The following is a 16695-nucleotide window of genomic DNA, read 5'->3' as shown; positions in this document are numbered from 1 at the left end:
GTACCGCCAGCGCTGAGGAGATGGCAAAGGGATGACGAGTTCAAGGTCAGCCTAGGCTACATAGTGAATTTGTGGCCTGCCCATCCTGTATGGAAAAACCCTGTCTCAAAAAAGATGGAAAAAGGCTGGAGAGATGGCTCAATGGTTAAAAGGCTTGCAAAGCCTGATTCCAGTGTGATTCCCCAGTATCCATGTAAAGCCAGATGCACAAAGTTTTGCATGCATCTGGAGTTCATCCATACGGGGAGGGGTCCCTGATGTGCTAATGTGTGCTCTCTCTCTCTCTCTCTCACTCTCCTTCTCTCTCTCTCATGTTATGTGTGACTCCTTGCAAGTAAATAATAAATAAAATATTTAAAACAAAAACAGAGCCAGGCATGGTGGTGCATGCCTTTAATCCCAGCACTTGGGAGGCAGAGGTAGGAGAATCTCCATGTGTTCAAAGCCACCCTGAGACTACACAGTGAATTCCAGGTCAGCCTGGACTAGAGTGAGACCCTACCTCAGGAGTTAAAAAAAAAAAAAAAAGGAAACAGGATGGAAGGACATATTTTTAAAGTTTGCAGAGTACACATGGTTGTTATAGAGTAAAAGGTCAAATTATTATTCTCAAAAATATATGTCTACAGGGCTGGAGAGATGGCTTAGTGGTTAAGGTACTTGCCTGTGAAGCCTAAGGATCCAGGTTTGATTTCTCAGTGCCCACATAAGCCAGATGCACAAAGTGACACATGCTTCTGGAGTCCATTTGCAGTGGCTAGAGGCCCTGGCACAACCATTCTCAATCTCTCTCTCTCTCTTTTTCTCTCTCAAATAAATAAATAAAACATTAAAAAATATATATATCTGTGATAAAACAATCACTAAATAGATGAGGGGTAGAAAAAGGTTTATCAATTAATTCAACCAATTCTGCCAGTTTTGCTGGTGCTGTGGCTTAAATGTGCTTTGACCCCAAAGGTTCATGTGTGCTCAGTGTTAAGGAGAGTAAAGCCTTTCGGGGATGGGGCTATGGAAGGAGGCTAGATCACGGGCGCCCTTGGACAGGATCAAGGCAGGAGGTGAAGAGCAAGTCAGTCCCTGAAAGAGCAGATGGCTAGGAAAGCACAAGCCTGGCCCCTGAATATTTCTCTGGCTTGCTTTCGGCCTGCGTGTCACCTCTCCCTCCTCTCTCACATGCGCTCCCACCCAAACGCCAACCACCACGACGGGATGCCGCCAAGCATGTCTTCATCAGAGACCAAACTGCTGATGCCAGCTGACCTTCAACAGCCAGCCTCCAAAGCCATCAGCTGAATGGACCGTCTTCTCTTTACAGAGTATCCAGCACTGGGTATTCTTGTTGTAGCAACAGAACATAAGCTGATAAGTTTAGCTTAGTTTTTTTGACATCACACAAACATAAATTTAGTGAATTCCATAGAGGGTAAAAGAAATCAGTGAAAATTCATCCAACCATTGGACAAGACTTCTCATATCCTGAAAGAAAGAGCATGGTGTAGAGAAAATGAATTTTTCAAAAAAGTAAAAAGAAGAAAAAATTATATTTAATTTTAATAGGCATGTTTATAAAATACCATAATAGCTGTTTGTTTTTTTTCTGAAAAAGCATGATTATTAAAAAATCATCTGAACTGATAGTTCTCAACCATGGCTGCACATGATCTTCACAAAGGAGCTTTAAAAACTACTGAGGCCCTGGCCTTACCCTAGACCTACTGGATGGGAAGTTTGGGGGAATTTTTTTATAAGTTTTACTAGGAACTTTAATATATGAACATACTGCAAATTGATCATGTTCCCACTAAGGACCCTCACCAGTGGGGTATTGGTAATCACTGTGGGGTCATGAATGTACCAGTTGGTTGAAGTCAGGAGTGTCCCACAGTACACTTTAATGGGAAGCTTTTAGGGTGAGACCATTGTATTTTCATCCCTCCCTAGCAGATTTTTTAAATTTTATTTTTATTTATTTGTTAGAGACAGAGAAGTGTAGGGGGGAGAATATGGGAACACCAGGGCCTCTAGCTACTGCAAATGAACTCCAGATACATGTGCCACTTTGTATATCTGGCTTATATGGGACCTAGAGAATTGTACCTGGGTCCTTAGGCTTCATGGGCAAGCACTTTAACTGTCAAGCCATTTTTTCCAGCCCTCCATAGCCACCTTTTGCCTGCGTGTGACCTCTTTTTTATTTTAATTTGATGATTTTAATGCATAGCCAGTATCAACAACTCTTGACATAGTATTGAATCAATGAACTTATGAATACAAGGTTGTCAAGTATCAATGTGAACAAGCCTCATCTTCAAAAAAAAAAATATTTATTTATTTGCAAGGAGAGAATGGGCATGCCAGAGCCTTCTGCCACTGCAATCAAATTCCATACCCATGTGCCACTTTGTGCATCTGGCTTTATGTGGGTACTAGGGAATCGAGCCCAGCCTTTGCAAACAAGCACCTTAATGGTTGAGCTATCCTCCCAACCCCCTTTTGATACCGTTCATACCTGTGATCTGAAATACCCTGTTTAGAACTATTGAGTACTCAAGCCAGGCATGATGACGCAAACCTTCAGTCTTAGCTGAGTAGGGGATCACCATGAGAGCAAGGCCAGCCTAAAGTTACAGAGTGAGTTCCAGGTCAGTGTGGGATAGAGTGAGACCCTGTCTTGAAAATAAAAAATAATAATAAAAACAGGCATGGTGGTGCACGCCTTTAATCTCGGCACTCAGGAGGCAAAGGTAGGAGGATTGCCGTGAGTTCGAGGCCACCCTAAGACTACATAGTGAATTCCAGATCAGCCTGAGCTAGAGTGAGACCCTACCTCCAAAAATAAAATAACATAAAATAAAGAACTTTTGAATACTAGCACTTAAGACTGGCTTTTAGTAGCTGCCTGGCTGACCCATATGTGGCTGAGGAAGCCACACTCTATTGTTTCTTAAAGTAGGTTCAAGTTAGCTTTGAGTGCAAGTTTGTGGTTTTTCAGTGGTTCCTCCAAACCAGCCACAATAGGGCTGTTTTGAAGTTAACACGTTCTGAGAGATGAAAATTACTATTTCAAGAAATACAGCTGGTTTCAATAGATTAATATGAGCTCATTTCCATGGAAAGTGTTTCATCAAGCAACGCAGAATTGCAAAAACAAAACCACTTGTCCCCAAAATAAGTACTCGCACCCTTAGCTTGTAGTGTGTCAAATAAATCACAAAGGATGAATTGGACTCAGGAATATATTGAAAAATTATAGCCTGCTAACGGTTTCGGTGTTAAGTCTTAGGGGCTGGTGTGGCTGACATTTCACGCTGTGGCTCTGGGTACACGTGGAAACCAAGCAGTCAAAACAGAGGGTTTGGTGAGAAAATTGTTGGTACCTTTTATGGAAGCTGGGTGGGGCCCCATATGTAATTGTAAATGAAAACTTATCTATCCATAAGGGGCTCGTAAACAGGAAACATCATGCAGATGCCAAAGTCTGTGCTATTTTCAGGATATATGGGAAAATACAGAGTTGGAACTTCAGAAGCGCTCTGCCGCAGCTAGCAAGTCACCAGAACAAAGTAGAAAAGTTGATGCCAAGTATTTTAAATATCTTATTTTGGCTTTAGTTACATAAGTGAATATAAATTAATTCACTCATTTTCAGATAGTGAGTCATGGTTGGAGTTATGCATTGTATTTCTTGGTTAAACCACACCTAAACTTTTCTCTTTCTCTTTTTTTTTTTTTTTTTGGTTTTTCAAGGTAGGGTCTCACTCTAGCTCAGGCTGACCTGGAATTCACTATGTCATCTCAGGGTGGCCTTGAACTCACGGTGATCCTCCTACCTCTGCCTCCTGAGTGCTGGGATTAAAGGCATGAGCCACCACTACACCCGGCCACACATAAATTTCTTGCTTTTACTTCTTAAAAAAAAAAAAAAAAAAAAGTGGAACATGACCTTAATGAAGCTTGTAAAATAGCTGACTGCGAGATCCTTCTAGATAATTTTCCTGTACTCTCCCAATACATTATAGGGGACGGTATCTAAGTTGTTGTTTGTGTCACCATTTTTTGGAAGTTTTACTGTCTTTTCCTTATTAACTGAGATAATATGCAGTTCCAGAGCAAGACAGCAAGTTGGAAGTTTTCTTTGTGTGACAATATGAATGAGGAGCCAGAGAAACAAAGACCAAGCTGTATTCCAAGCTCGGGCAGACAGGAAGAGCATGGGGAAGCAGCTGAAAGGCATGGAGATAAAATTCACAGCACCTAAGCCCCACTCATGACACTGCAGATTATCTTTTTATTACATCTCTAAGAATGGAAGCCAGTGCCTGGTACATACTAGGCAAACGATCTACACTAGCTGCCTGCCAGGCTTTTGCACAGTCACTCTAAAGTATATAGTTCATGAGGTTCTAGTACATCCATGATTTCTGCAAGCAGCATCACCACCATCTAATTCAAAAACACAGTCATTCCCCCACAAAGAAAAAGAAAAAATGCTTCACCTTACTACTTTGATCTCTACAGGATTCGCCTCTTCTGAGTCCCATGCAATGGAATCATATAATATGTGGCCCTTTGCATCAACTTCTTTCACCTGATGTTTTCAAGGCTCATGTGTTGATTTTTTTTAACATTTAAATAAATATATTTTTATTTATTTATTTACTTTTTTGAGAGAGGCACACACACACACAGAGGTAGATAGAGGGAGTTGATTTTATTTTTTTTTTTCTTAATGTGGCTTACTTTTGCAGACTGTGGTAATTTGGATGTTGAGTGTTCCCCCAAAGATCCATTGAGTTAAAAGCTTGGTCTCCAGCATAGCACTAATGGAAGGTGGTAGAACCCTTGGGAAGTAGGACCTTATAAAATATCCTTAGGTAATTGGAGATATTGTTTGTGAAAGGTATGGTGGCTCCACCCTTCCTACCTCTATATTTTGGCTTCCATAGATGAACGGTTTCCTTGCTCTGGGCTCCCAACCACGCACCCTCGCTCGGTCTTGGACTAGAATCTCCAAACCTGAGGCAAAATCAACCTTTCTCTGTGTGAGTTAGCTATCTCAGGGATTACCTATGAAGGTGGCTAACACCGAGGCCCATCTGCCAATCGACTTACTTTTCGCAGGTAAAGGGTACTTCATTTGGCCCCGGCATTAAATTACTTTAGGTGATACTTATTTAATTGCAAAACAATAGTAACTAGTATAACTGGCATAAACAAGAATGTGAGCAAAGAGCACTGTGAGCATGTGCCCAAACTAGAAAGAGCATAGTATACCAGCTTACTACGGGGATACGCAGTGTGTTCTGCAACAGTCAATATGTGTTCCAGGGTTAGTCTAATGAGTCGTTTAAGTGTTGGTCAATACTTCACTTTCCAGGAAAGAGGAAGCACTGAGAAGGATACGGAAGAGTTATGTTTACTATACAACATAGCACAGTCTCAAATGGGGTTTAAAAACGTCTTCTGTCTTCAAAAAGAAGCAAGTGGGCTGGAGAGATAGTTTAGTGGTTAAGCCCTTGTCTGTGAAGCCTAAGGACCCTGGTTCGAGGCTCGATTCTTCAGGACCCACGTTAGCCAGATGCACAAGGGGGCACACTTGTCTGGAGTTCATTTGCAGTGGCTGGAAGTCCTGGCATGCCCATTCTCTCCCTCTCTCTATATATATATATCTGCTTCTTTCTCTCTCTCTCTCCCTCTCACTCTCAAATAAATAAATAAAAATGAACAAAAAAAATTTTTTAAAAAGAAGCAAGTAGGGCTGAGGGCTCAGTGGTAGTTTACCTAACATGTGTAAGGCCCTAGGTTCAATCCCCAGCTTCACAAAAGAAAAGCAAGGATATGTTCTCATAAAGACAGTGCATGCCTTTGCCTCCACAAACACTGTATCATGTTACTCATCTTTCAAGGAGCAGCTCAGATATGGTCTCAGTAAAGTCTTCCCTAACCATTAACTCCTCACAGTGCCTGTATTTATTCTCATCCTCATTCTCTCTCTCTTTCTCTCTCTCTCTTTCCACAGTACATTTCTCCTATGGCAATGCTAACTGCTAATCCTGAAATGTCTTTTCTTCCAGATCAAGCTGTAAGCTGTTTCAAGAGGTTGGTTCTAATCACCTTCTGCCACCAATAAAAGAAATATCCAAAACACAATCTTTTGTTGTTGTTGATGTTCATTATTTATTTATTTGAGAGCGACAGATACAGAGAGAAAGGCAGAGAGAGAGAGAGAATGGGTGGGCCAGGGCCTCCAGCCACTGCAAACAAACTCCAGACACGTGCGCCCCCTTGTGCATCTGGCTAACGTGGGTCCTGAGGAATCCAGCCTCGAACCCGAGTCCTTAGGCTTCACAGTCAAGTGCTTAACCACTAAGCCATCTCTCCAGCCCAAAACACAATCTTTACACAAATAATTATTAGGGGGCACATGTTTGATAAATATTTATTAAATCAACAAGTCAAAAGTGAGCTTTTGAATAGTTAATCAATGATATGCACCACCCTGACAGCAGCCCCCCCCCACCCCCGCCCCGCCCCAGCCTCTACACAGCTGGAGAAGGAGGAATAAACAGTTTGTGGAGCAAAGGGAGGACTGAATGCAGAAAGCGATCAACTGCTCTGAGCGCCTGACAGGCATCAGAAGTCATGACCCTCCCCAAGTGTTTGACATTGTTAGGTAATGACACTTCTTGATGTCTTTTTTATGTACAGCAAATTAAAAACAGAGACACAAAATGATGGAGAATGGAATTTCAAAGGAGAAAGTGGGGGGGAGGGAGGGAATTAACACAGGATTTTTTTATAATCATGGAAAATGTTAATAAAAATTTAAAAAAAAAAAAACAGAGACAGAATCTTTGCTTCCAAAATCCCCCGACATTTTCAACTGTGGATTTCGTTTTACTGAATTAAATTATACAAGTAATCGGTGAGTTTTTAAAGCTACTAAAAAGATAATAAAATAGCTTCCAATTTGGCCATTTTTAAAAGTAAAAACAATTGGTTAGATGAGGAATGAATAAATAATCCCAAACACTACACTGAACACTTCCTTTTCTTTTTCTTTTTTGGCATCAGATGACAAAAAAAACTGCCAAGTTCATTTTGATAAGTCATTATTTAAAAAAAAAAATGCCTGAACTTGTAAAATGTGCTGTTTAAAGAAAATGCAAGGAAGGGAATTAGAGAATGCTTAAAACTGGAATGTCTGATTCAAACAGGAAAACTACCATGGTGAGAGGCTTACCAACAGCCACAACACCGTACACTGTGAATGCACAGGGGAGTGGGGGACAAAATAAAAACAGAGTACCTTCCGCATAAATAAATAAATAAAAAGCCAGCTATATCTACACGCTAATGCAATTACAGCCTCCAGCATGAACACTTCTCAAAGGATTAATCCTCCCATGCTTCCCTAAGTTTAGTCACAACACTGATGTCCCCACAATAAGAGAAATGAACTACAAACTGACCTTAAGTAAATCAAATGTGGAGACTGCTGACCATATATTCTGAAAGTCAGTTCATAAACGTCAAGGCAACTTTGAGGGTGGTTTGTTTCTCACGACTAGCAGACAGCAGAATCATGGGTTTGAGAGGATGAAAGAACATTTCTGCTGGCTTCCCTTCTGTAGGCAAAACAATTTAAGACAATCCTGGGGAAAAACCAATGAATGAATTGTAATGTGAGCTCCATGAGATTTGTTTTGTTCATTGACAAATCCCAAGTGCTCAGACAAGCACTGGGCACATAGTAGGTGCTGAATAAATATCTGTTGGATTGAAGTAAATTGCAACCCATGAAACATGCAATGCACTACCACGGTACAATATAATCAGTTTCTAAAATTTCCTTAAAAGGGCTGGAGAGATGGTTCAGTGGTTAAGGTGCTTGCTTGCAAAGGTTAATGACCCAAGTTCGATTCCCCAGTACCTACATAAAGCCAGATGAACAAAGTAGTGCAAGCATCTGGAGTTTGTTTGCAGTGGCTAGATGCCCTGGTGCACCCATTCTCTCTGTCTCTCTTCTCTCTCCCTCTCTCTCCTTGCAAATAAATAAAATTAAATTTTTTTAAATCCCTTAAAAGTTGTCATGAGTTATGCTATAGGTCATGATACAACGCTCCTAAAGGCCTCTTTGCCAGACACAGGTCCTCACCTCAAATTCATGCCCTCAGCTCTGCTCAGTCACCACCACAAAGAGCATGGATCAAGAGAAGCTGTCAGGACCAGTGCAGGGAGACTCATGCCCACCTTTGGGTTACTTTTCTTCTAAAATACCACTTAAAATTAAAATTAAGGATTCTGGTGTGGTGACACACAAGCCTTTAATCCCAGCGCTCAGGAGGCTGTGGTAGGAGGATCTGAGTTGGAGCTAGCCTGGGGCTACAGAGTGAGTTTCAGGACAGCCTGGGCTACAGTGAAACCCTGACTCAAACAAACAAACAAAAAAGGATTCTTTCTTCTTTTTTCTTAATGCTTTATTTTTATTTACTTATTTATTTATTTGAGAGAGAAAGGGGCAGATAGAAAGAGAGAGAATAGAACCTCCAGCCAGTACAAACTGCAGACATATGTGCCAACTTGTACATTTGGCATTACACGGGTACTGGGGAGTTGAACTCAAGTCCTTAGGCTTTGCAGGCTTAACCTCTGAGCCATGTCTCCAGCCTTGTTTTTCCTCAAAAAGAAAAAAAAAAAAAAAAATCTTGCTATTTATCTCTGGCTGGTCTGATATTCACTATGTAGCCCAAGCTGGCCCAGAACTCCCAAAAACCTCTGCCTCTGTCTCAAGAGTGCTGAAATTACACGTGTGTATCACACTACATCAGCCTTCAAAATTCCTGTTTTTAACAATTATGCTACAAAAGCAGTTTGACTAAATCAAACTCTGTCATCTCTTTCGGTTTTAAAACCAGATAAAACTATTGCCGGTTTTTAGAGCTAGATGAAAAACAAGGCAAGGCTGGGGACATGACTCAGCAGCTAACGTGCTTGCTTGCAAAGCCTGCCAGTCCTAGTTTGATCCCCAATGCCCATGTAAAGCCAGATGCACAAGGTGGTATACGCCGCTGTAGTTCATTTACAGCAAGTGATCCTGACATACCCACTCATTCTCTCTCCCTCTGTCTCTCTCTCAAATAAGTAAGCGATGAAACAGAAAAAATCATAATTGTATGATTAGGGGATTCTAGTATCACTTTTGTTCAAAATGCGTAGACGCCAAGTTCCTTCCAAACTTCCCCAGGAGGCAATAAGAAGGCCCGAGTTTCAGTGTTGGTCCTACTTTCAATTCAGGGTGTGAATTAACCAGTCCTTGCCTACCTGTTATCTGAGTTTCCCAAACTCTAAAATGAAGGCTTTAAATCTTATAGATGATAATTTTAAAACGGCTTTCAATTCTACGATCACGTGATTATAAGCGATCGAGTCCAGTCGATGGTTCTGGTCACGTTGGGCACCTTGGGAGGGTCCCACAGAGAAGATAATGCGGGCAGCCATGGACGGTTCCCAAAGCTAGTGAGCTCTGACACCTGTAGCGACAGTGTGTTTTTGAACTTGGCAGACCTGAAGGTTTTCCTCTGGGGCTAAGTTGGCTGGGCAGCAGTGCCAACTCAGCAAAGTCAGGTAGGAGAAACTGACTTAGGCTGGTCCAAATGGAAGAGACCGGTTCCGAATAGAATCGTGAGTTGGCGCTACCGGCATCTCGGCTTTTCTTAGCGGATAGTAAGTCACCGAAGAAATTAAGTGTAAACTCATTAAAACCGTCGAAAGCTGGTGTGTTTTTCATAGACCACGAAGGGGAAATGAATATTTCTGGGGAAGTAGTAAAAATAAGCAACGAACACAGAACGTCCAGAGAAACATCTGGACACCGCAGGAGATGGAAATCAAAGCCACCTGCCCAGAAACTCAGCCCGGATGCCACGCGACACAGACTCTGCGAGGAGTGGGCACGTGGATCCCTTCGGACCCAACAGGTGTGCACACTCAGGGTCGCGAACTCACGACCCGAGCTGAACGAGAAGGGGAGGGCCCGGGTCCCGCAGCCCCAAGCCGGCTCTGCCGCCCCGCCGTCCCGCCTCCGGGGATGCCGGTGCCACCTGAGCTGCCCAGTCCCAAGGCGGGAAGCCCGGGCGCCCGGAGCATTCCTCCGCCCGGGGCAATGGGTGGGGAACCCGGGGCCGCCGGCGGGGGACCAGCAGCTCCGGCGCCCCGCAGCCCTGCTGCGCCCGCCCGGATCCCGCCCTCCCTCCCGGGTCCCCCCGGTCCTCACCTCGCGGGGACGGCTGCAGCCCTGTGGGTGGCGAGCCGACATGCCCCCGGGCGGACGCGTCCCGGCACGGTAGCCCCGGTCCCCGCCGCAGACGCTGCGGGGTCCTCGCGTCCAGGGGCGGCGAGTGGACTCCCCCCCACCCCGGGGGCACTCCGCGGGGCTGGCGCCGGGGCTCCGCGGGGGTCCCGGGAAGATCCCGGCGTCTAGAGCTTAAGACAGCCGCTCTCCAGCCCCGCCGGCCTCCGTGCCCGGAAGGCCGAGGGGATTTATCCCGGGGATCTCTCTCGGGCCCGGGGGTGAGGGGCGCGGGCTGGAGGAGGGGCGCCTCGGGTTACGTAAGGCTCGGGCCGGGTGACTGCAGCCCGGTCCCCCTCACCCCCGCCCCCGGGCACCGAGGTGCGCGTCCAGAGCGAGCGCGCGCGCGGGAGCCGGTGCCCGGCTCCGGCGGGGTTAAAGAGCAAGCTCGGGAGAAGGCGAGCGGACTCCTTCCCTCCCGCGGGCCTGGCCGGGATCCCGACCCCGCCAGGTCCCAGCTGACCACTGCTCGGCTCAGCCAAGGGCGAGTGCGCTGATTTCAAGCGTCCTAATGGGCCTGGACTCAACTTTCCTGCAAAGCCCACACTACGACGTTGAGTGATCTCTGTTTAACTTTTTGAGCATTTGTTTCATCTTTAAAAAAAAAAAAAAAAAGGTAGCAGTAGCGCCCGCAGGTACTGCTCAGAGAAGGAAGAGGAGGTACAGGCTCCAGTATTCTTGGTCGGCTTAAAACCTGCAAGGCAGGGCGCCTACCCGCCTCTCTGCGGAGGGTCTCAGGCCAACCTTCCTTCCGGGAAAGCTCTGTCCCTCAGAAACAAGGCCACCGAACAGAAAACGTCCAATTCCAACTTCTTGGGACTCAACATTACACCCTTGCTACTCAGGGTGGCCTGCGAGGCAACAGACCCACTAGGCACCTATTAGAAATGTAACTCTCCAATTCACAGTTTTCACTTTCACAAGAATCCTTAGTGGCTCTGATGCACCTTAAGGTTTGAAAATAAGGCTTTTGGAAATTTGGAGAATAAGACCTCATGGATCAGATTTGGTTGTTTTTGTTTTGTCTGGCTGGCCTCCAACTCCCAATCCTCCTGCCTCCACCTTTTAGATGTTGGGATTACACACACACACACACACACACACACACACACAAGTGAGTTCGTGTGCACTCACACCAATACACACACATACAAAACACTGGAGGAGCTGAGGGTGTGGCGCAATGATACAGGGCTTCAGTAACATTGCCCGGATGCTGGGGTCCCCACACTGCACAAACAGAACAAAACCCAAAAGGGCTAGTAAAGTCCTTTCTCATTTTGCCCTCTGGCTCCAGCGTCTCCACCCTCCCCTTGCCCTCCCGTGTGAATGAATTCATGAGCATCGATAATGAGCCTGTGTAAATGCAGGGCCAGCCCTGAATGCTCAGCTGTGAAGGTCTTTAGGTTTAAAAGCTTGGAAAGTGTTCCAGAAAAACATTTCCCAGTTAAACACGGTTTTCGGTGGCAAATAAATATTTAAATAATACAGGACAACCCATTCTTTTAAAACGTCTTAAGCATGGACAAACTCCTCTCCCCGGCTTTTGCATAAGCCACCCTCAGGGCGGCGAACAGAGAGCGCCCAAAGCAAACATTTGGTTGATTTCATCAAGTGCATGTCCAGGTGGCTTCGGTCATGAGGGTTCAGATTCGCTCCGCCTGTTCCCTCTGACGGGAGTTTCAACCTTTAAGAGTTCAGGAACTGATAACGTGGTGGTGTAGGCCTGTAATCCCAGCGTTCCAAAGGCTGAGGCAGGAGGATGGTGACTTTGAGACCAGCCCACACTGCAGAGCAAGCCCCTGTCTTTAAAAGCATCAAAAGTTCAGTATTTGAGGCTTGTAAGTGCAAAGTAGATAGGACGGGGCCCCTCGGAAAGGTGGGGTGCCCCCACTCCAAGGCTGAGGAAGCACTGGTGGCTGGGCCCTGCCTAGTGCGGAAGAGGGACTGGGCGGGCTGCCCCGAGGAAGGAAGCCCAGATGTGGAGCTTTCCTGACCCTAAACATCTGCACAAAGGCCGGTGGGGATGATGACAACGAAACCGGCATCTCTGGACCCTTGTGAGGGTTTAACCGAGACTATCAGAGCACTTTACTGCAATGCCTCAGAGCTGGGGAACACACACAAATTCTTTTGTGTTTACATGTGTACTTGTCTGTGGTGTGTGTGTATGTGTATGCATGTTTGTGTGTGCGTGTGTGTGTGTGTGTACGCGCGCGCGCAAGCAAGGGCAGGAGTACATGTGTGCACACCTACAGAGGCCAGGGGTCACCATCAAATGTCTTCCTCAATCACTTTTCACACGTTTTGCTTTATGTTTTGTGGGTCTTGAGGAAAGGTCTCTCTAGCCTAGGCTGACCTGGAACTAACTCTGTAGCCCAGGCTGGCTTTGGTCCTCCTACTTCAGACTTCTGAGCACTGGGATGAGAACCACAGTCAGGGCCACCCTGTTGTTTGACACAGTGTCTCTCACTGAATCTGGAGTTCACCAATTCCACAAGCTATCCAGCAAGGAGTCCCCTGCCTCCACATCCCCAGCATTGAGATTACAGCTGCATACCATCACACCCAGGCTTTTATTTTACCTGGTGCTGGGGAGGCCCAATATCAGGTTCTCATGCTTCCAAAACAAGCACTTTACTCACTGAGTCACTTCCCAACCCCAAAGATGTAAAAATTCTTAATCCATACTGTTATAAGTAGTGACAAAGATTATTGGCTTAACTAATTGTTACTTCTGAACTTTTTTTTTTTTTTTTTTTTTTTTTGGTGTTTTCGATGTAGGGTCTCACTCTAGCTCAGGCAGACCTGGAATTCACTGTGTAGTCTCAGGGTGGCCTCAAGCTCTTGGTGATCCTCCTACCTCTGCCTTCCTGAGTGCTGGAATTAAAGGCGTGCACCACCACGCCTGGCTTCACTTCTGAACTTTTTAAATCAGTCGAGCAAAAATCCCTCCTTCCCCATATCTGACCAGACTACCAATCCTCCACTATCCTCTGATCACTCAGGCCTGTCTTCAGCAAGAATCCTGTTAGGTTGATATGACACTTAATTTGATTAATCAAATCAACTTGATTGAATTGGGAATCAAGTAAGAGTCCTGCCGCCTAGGCTGGTCTGTGAGGACATTTTTTCTAGAAGGAATATCTGAAGGAAAAAAAAAAAAGCCATCTCCCAGAATGTGCAGCCCTTGGGAGACAGCCTACATATAAAGAGGTTCCAGGAAAAGGGTGTTCCTTTTGCCTGGCTGCCCTGGCTGCTTGTTGGTGGGCACATCTACCCTTTGAAGACACTGGAGCCCAGCTTCTTCAGCCTTCCACCAGGCACTGAAGACCACTGGCTCTCCAGGAATCCTCTGGGCCCTCAGTGCCAAACTGAGACTGCCGAGGCCTCCAGCCTCATGCACTGGGCAGCCACTGAGGTCTCAGACTCCCCAGCCTGCAGACAGCCATTACTAGACTGCCCAGTCCATGTTCTTATATAAGCCAATCCAATCAATCCCCTTTATAATGTATATTCATCCAATCCACTTTGTTCCTCTCGAGAACTCTGACTAATACCGATGGCTTAGCCATAATCTCGTTACTCCCAATGTTTCTTATTAGTAATTTTCAATCCTCTGAACCCCACCCTGTTCCTTGGCTAGAAAAATATAATGCATACATGTTCTATTCACACTTGAACCCTATCTCTCTCCCCAGCTCAAGACCCCATTACAGTGGTCCCTCTACCAGTCAGTGATCTTTCCTCCAACACACACAAAAAATTCTTCCTTACCATGGCTTATCAAAGGTTATTGGATTATTTTTTGTTAACAAGGGACATGGCACTATAATCATATCATTACTAATTAAATGACCTTCTGCTAATATGATCAGCTGTTATAAACATTCAGCTGCCATTAATAGCTGTGATCCAACTTTCTCCTTTCCTCTGCAAAGCTGAGTATTGTCTGAGTTATTCTGGCCTGCAGGCACAGAATATTTGGGCAAATTCTCACCATTTGTAGCCAATAATTAACAAGTGTGTTAACACAAATTATACTGCCCCACAACTTGGTGGAGTTAATTTCCAGATGAAATTCTGAGAAGCATGGTGGCTTTTGGTATATCCATTATGGAAAGAACTGTTTGTTCCTGTCACTAAATCAAACAAGGATGTGTGGATTCACCAAAGAGAAATGTGAACATTGGCTGCCATCAGCTACACAGAATTAGAACAATACCTGGAAAAGGAAATAGTAAAATTCTTCTCAGATTCTTTCCTGAAGAATCACCTTCCCCGATTAGATCCTGCTTCCTTCACTGTATTTCTTGATTCCTTCCTTCCCCCTTCACTTCTTTTCTGTAAGCATTTTCCTCGAGTTCAGCTTCTCTGTTCTTTCTCAAACCCTCATCGTCCCTCTTTTCATCACTGTAGCTGACACCTGCTGTCAATAGCATGGCATTGCCGTGGTGACCTTCCTCTGAACTCCTGGTCTTGTCACCAAACACCCAGTGGATATTTTCACTTGCGGCCTCCCCACCTCACCACTTCAAGTTTTAGAACACTTATCACAACTTTCTCTCGGCTTCCCGGCAGCTCTCAAGTGTTTCCTTCCCGTCCTGGTCCCTGATGCTGGTCCTCTTGCTTACCCTGGCCTGGCCTGAAACCATGGAACCACCTAAACCCATTTCTCTCCTTCCTGGAGTCATGGTATAACTGAAAGATGTTGAATTTGGAGTAAATTTATTTCTACCACCTTGTAGCGATACAAATTTAGAACACTTTCTTGCCCTATCCCTTCAGATTTCTTATAAAAATGAGGAAATAGGGAATAGAGAAATGGCTCCATAGGAAAAGTGCTTGCCGTGTAAACATGAGGACCTGACCGAAAACCCCAGACACCCAGGTAAAATGCCAAGCATGGTGGCTTGTACCCCAAATCTCTGCTCTGGAGAGGCAGAGATACACACATGCCAGGGTTAGAGGCAGAGACACACACATGCCAGGGTGAGAGGCAGACACACGCACATGCCAGGGTGAGAGGGAGACACACACATGCCAGGGTTAGAGGCAGAGACACACATGCCAGGGTTAGAGAGAGACACGCACATGCCAGGGTTAGAGGCAGACACACGCACATGCCAGGGTTAGAGGCAGAGACACACACACATGCCAGGGTTAGAGGCAGACACACACATGCCTGGATGAGAGGCAGAGACACACATGCCCAGGGTTAAGGCAGACCCATGTGCCCAGGGTAAGCTGGTTGGCAGTACTAGCTGAGTCTGTCAGCTCTGGGCTCAGTGAGAGACCCATTCTCAGTAAATAAGAGCACAGCAATAAAGGGAGACCCCCAAAGTTGACCTCTGGCCTCCACTGCACCTGCACTCCCATACACCCCACACCCATATAACATGTGTGCATGCCACATACATACACAAGCAAAAAACATTTTATTTAAAAGTGGAGAGTGGCCGGGCATGGTGGTGCACGCCTTTAATCCCAGCACTTGGGAAGGCAGAGGTGGGAGGATCACGGAGAGTTCGAGGCCACCCTGGGACTACATAGTTAATTCTAGGTCAGCCTGGACCAGAGTGAGACCCTACCTTGAAAAACCAAAAAACCAAATAAATAAATAAATAAATAAAAGTGGAGAGTGAATGAGGAAAGAAGACACCCAACGTTGACCGCTGGCCTACACACACACACACATACACACACGCGCATGCATGCACACGTGCACGCACACACACACACGCACACATAAATATAATACCTCAAAATACCTCACAGTGCCTGACACTACTAACACAAGACCATTGTAATAGGAGGAAAAGATCACTACATCAAAATAAAAGAGAGACTGATTGAGAGGGGGAGGGGATATGATGGACAGTGGAGTTTCAAAGGGAAAAGTGAGAGGAGGGAGGGAATTGCCATGGGATATTGTTTACAGCTATGGAAGTTGTCAATAGAAAATAAAATAAAATAAAATTTAAAAATTTTAAATGATGTAATTAATACCATTCACAAGACATATTGAGGCCTTTAGGCGATAGGTCACTCAGTAAAGTTCTTTCCTTGCAAATATGAGTTCAGTCCCCAAAACCCATGTAAAAATGTCAGGAATGGGCTGGAGAGATGGCTTAGTGGTTAAGCGCTTACCTGAAAAGCCTAAGGACCCTAGTTCAAGGCTCGATTTCCCAGGACCCATGTTAGCCAGATGCACAAGGGGTCACATGCGTCTGGAGTTTGTTTGCAATAGCTGGAGGCCCTGGCAAGCCCATTCTCTTCCTCTCTCTCTCTCTCTCTCTCTCTGTCTCTTTCTCTCTCTGTCACTCTCAAATAAAAATAAA

The 16695-nt window shown here is 45.2% G+C and overlaps 1 protein-coding gene across 2 annotated transcripts in view; it reads right to left on the bottom strand.

Annotated features, from left to right (window-relative positions):
- The window catches only part of Slc16a12 (solute carrier family 16 member 12), a 112083-nt gene extending 101476 nt beyond the window's left edge, over positions 1–10607 (bottom strand). For both annotated transcript variants that reach the window (XM_045141881.1, XM_004653017.3), the window contains exon 1: positions 10280–10607. The gene's annotated coding sequence lies outside the window, so the exon portion shown is untranslated. The remainder of the gene's footprint in view (positions 1–10279) is intronic.
- Positions 10608–16695: the final 6088 nt, after the last annotated feature.

The sequence above is a fragment of the Jaculus jaculus genome, chromosome 1 (genome assembly GCF_020740685.1).
Source record: "Jaculus jaculus isolate mJacJac1 chromosome 1, mJacJac1.mat.Y.cur, whole genome shotgun sequence".
NCBI classification, from domain to species: Eukaryota; Metazoa; Chordata; class Mammalia; order Rodentia; family Dipodidae; genus Jaculus; species Jaculus jaculus.
This window is presented reverse-complemented; position numbering and strand designations above follow the sequence as displayed.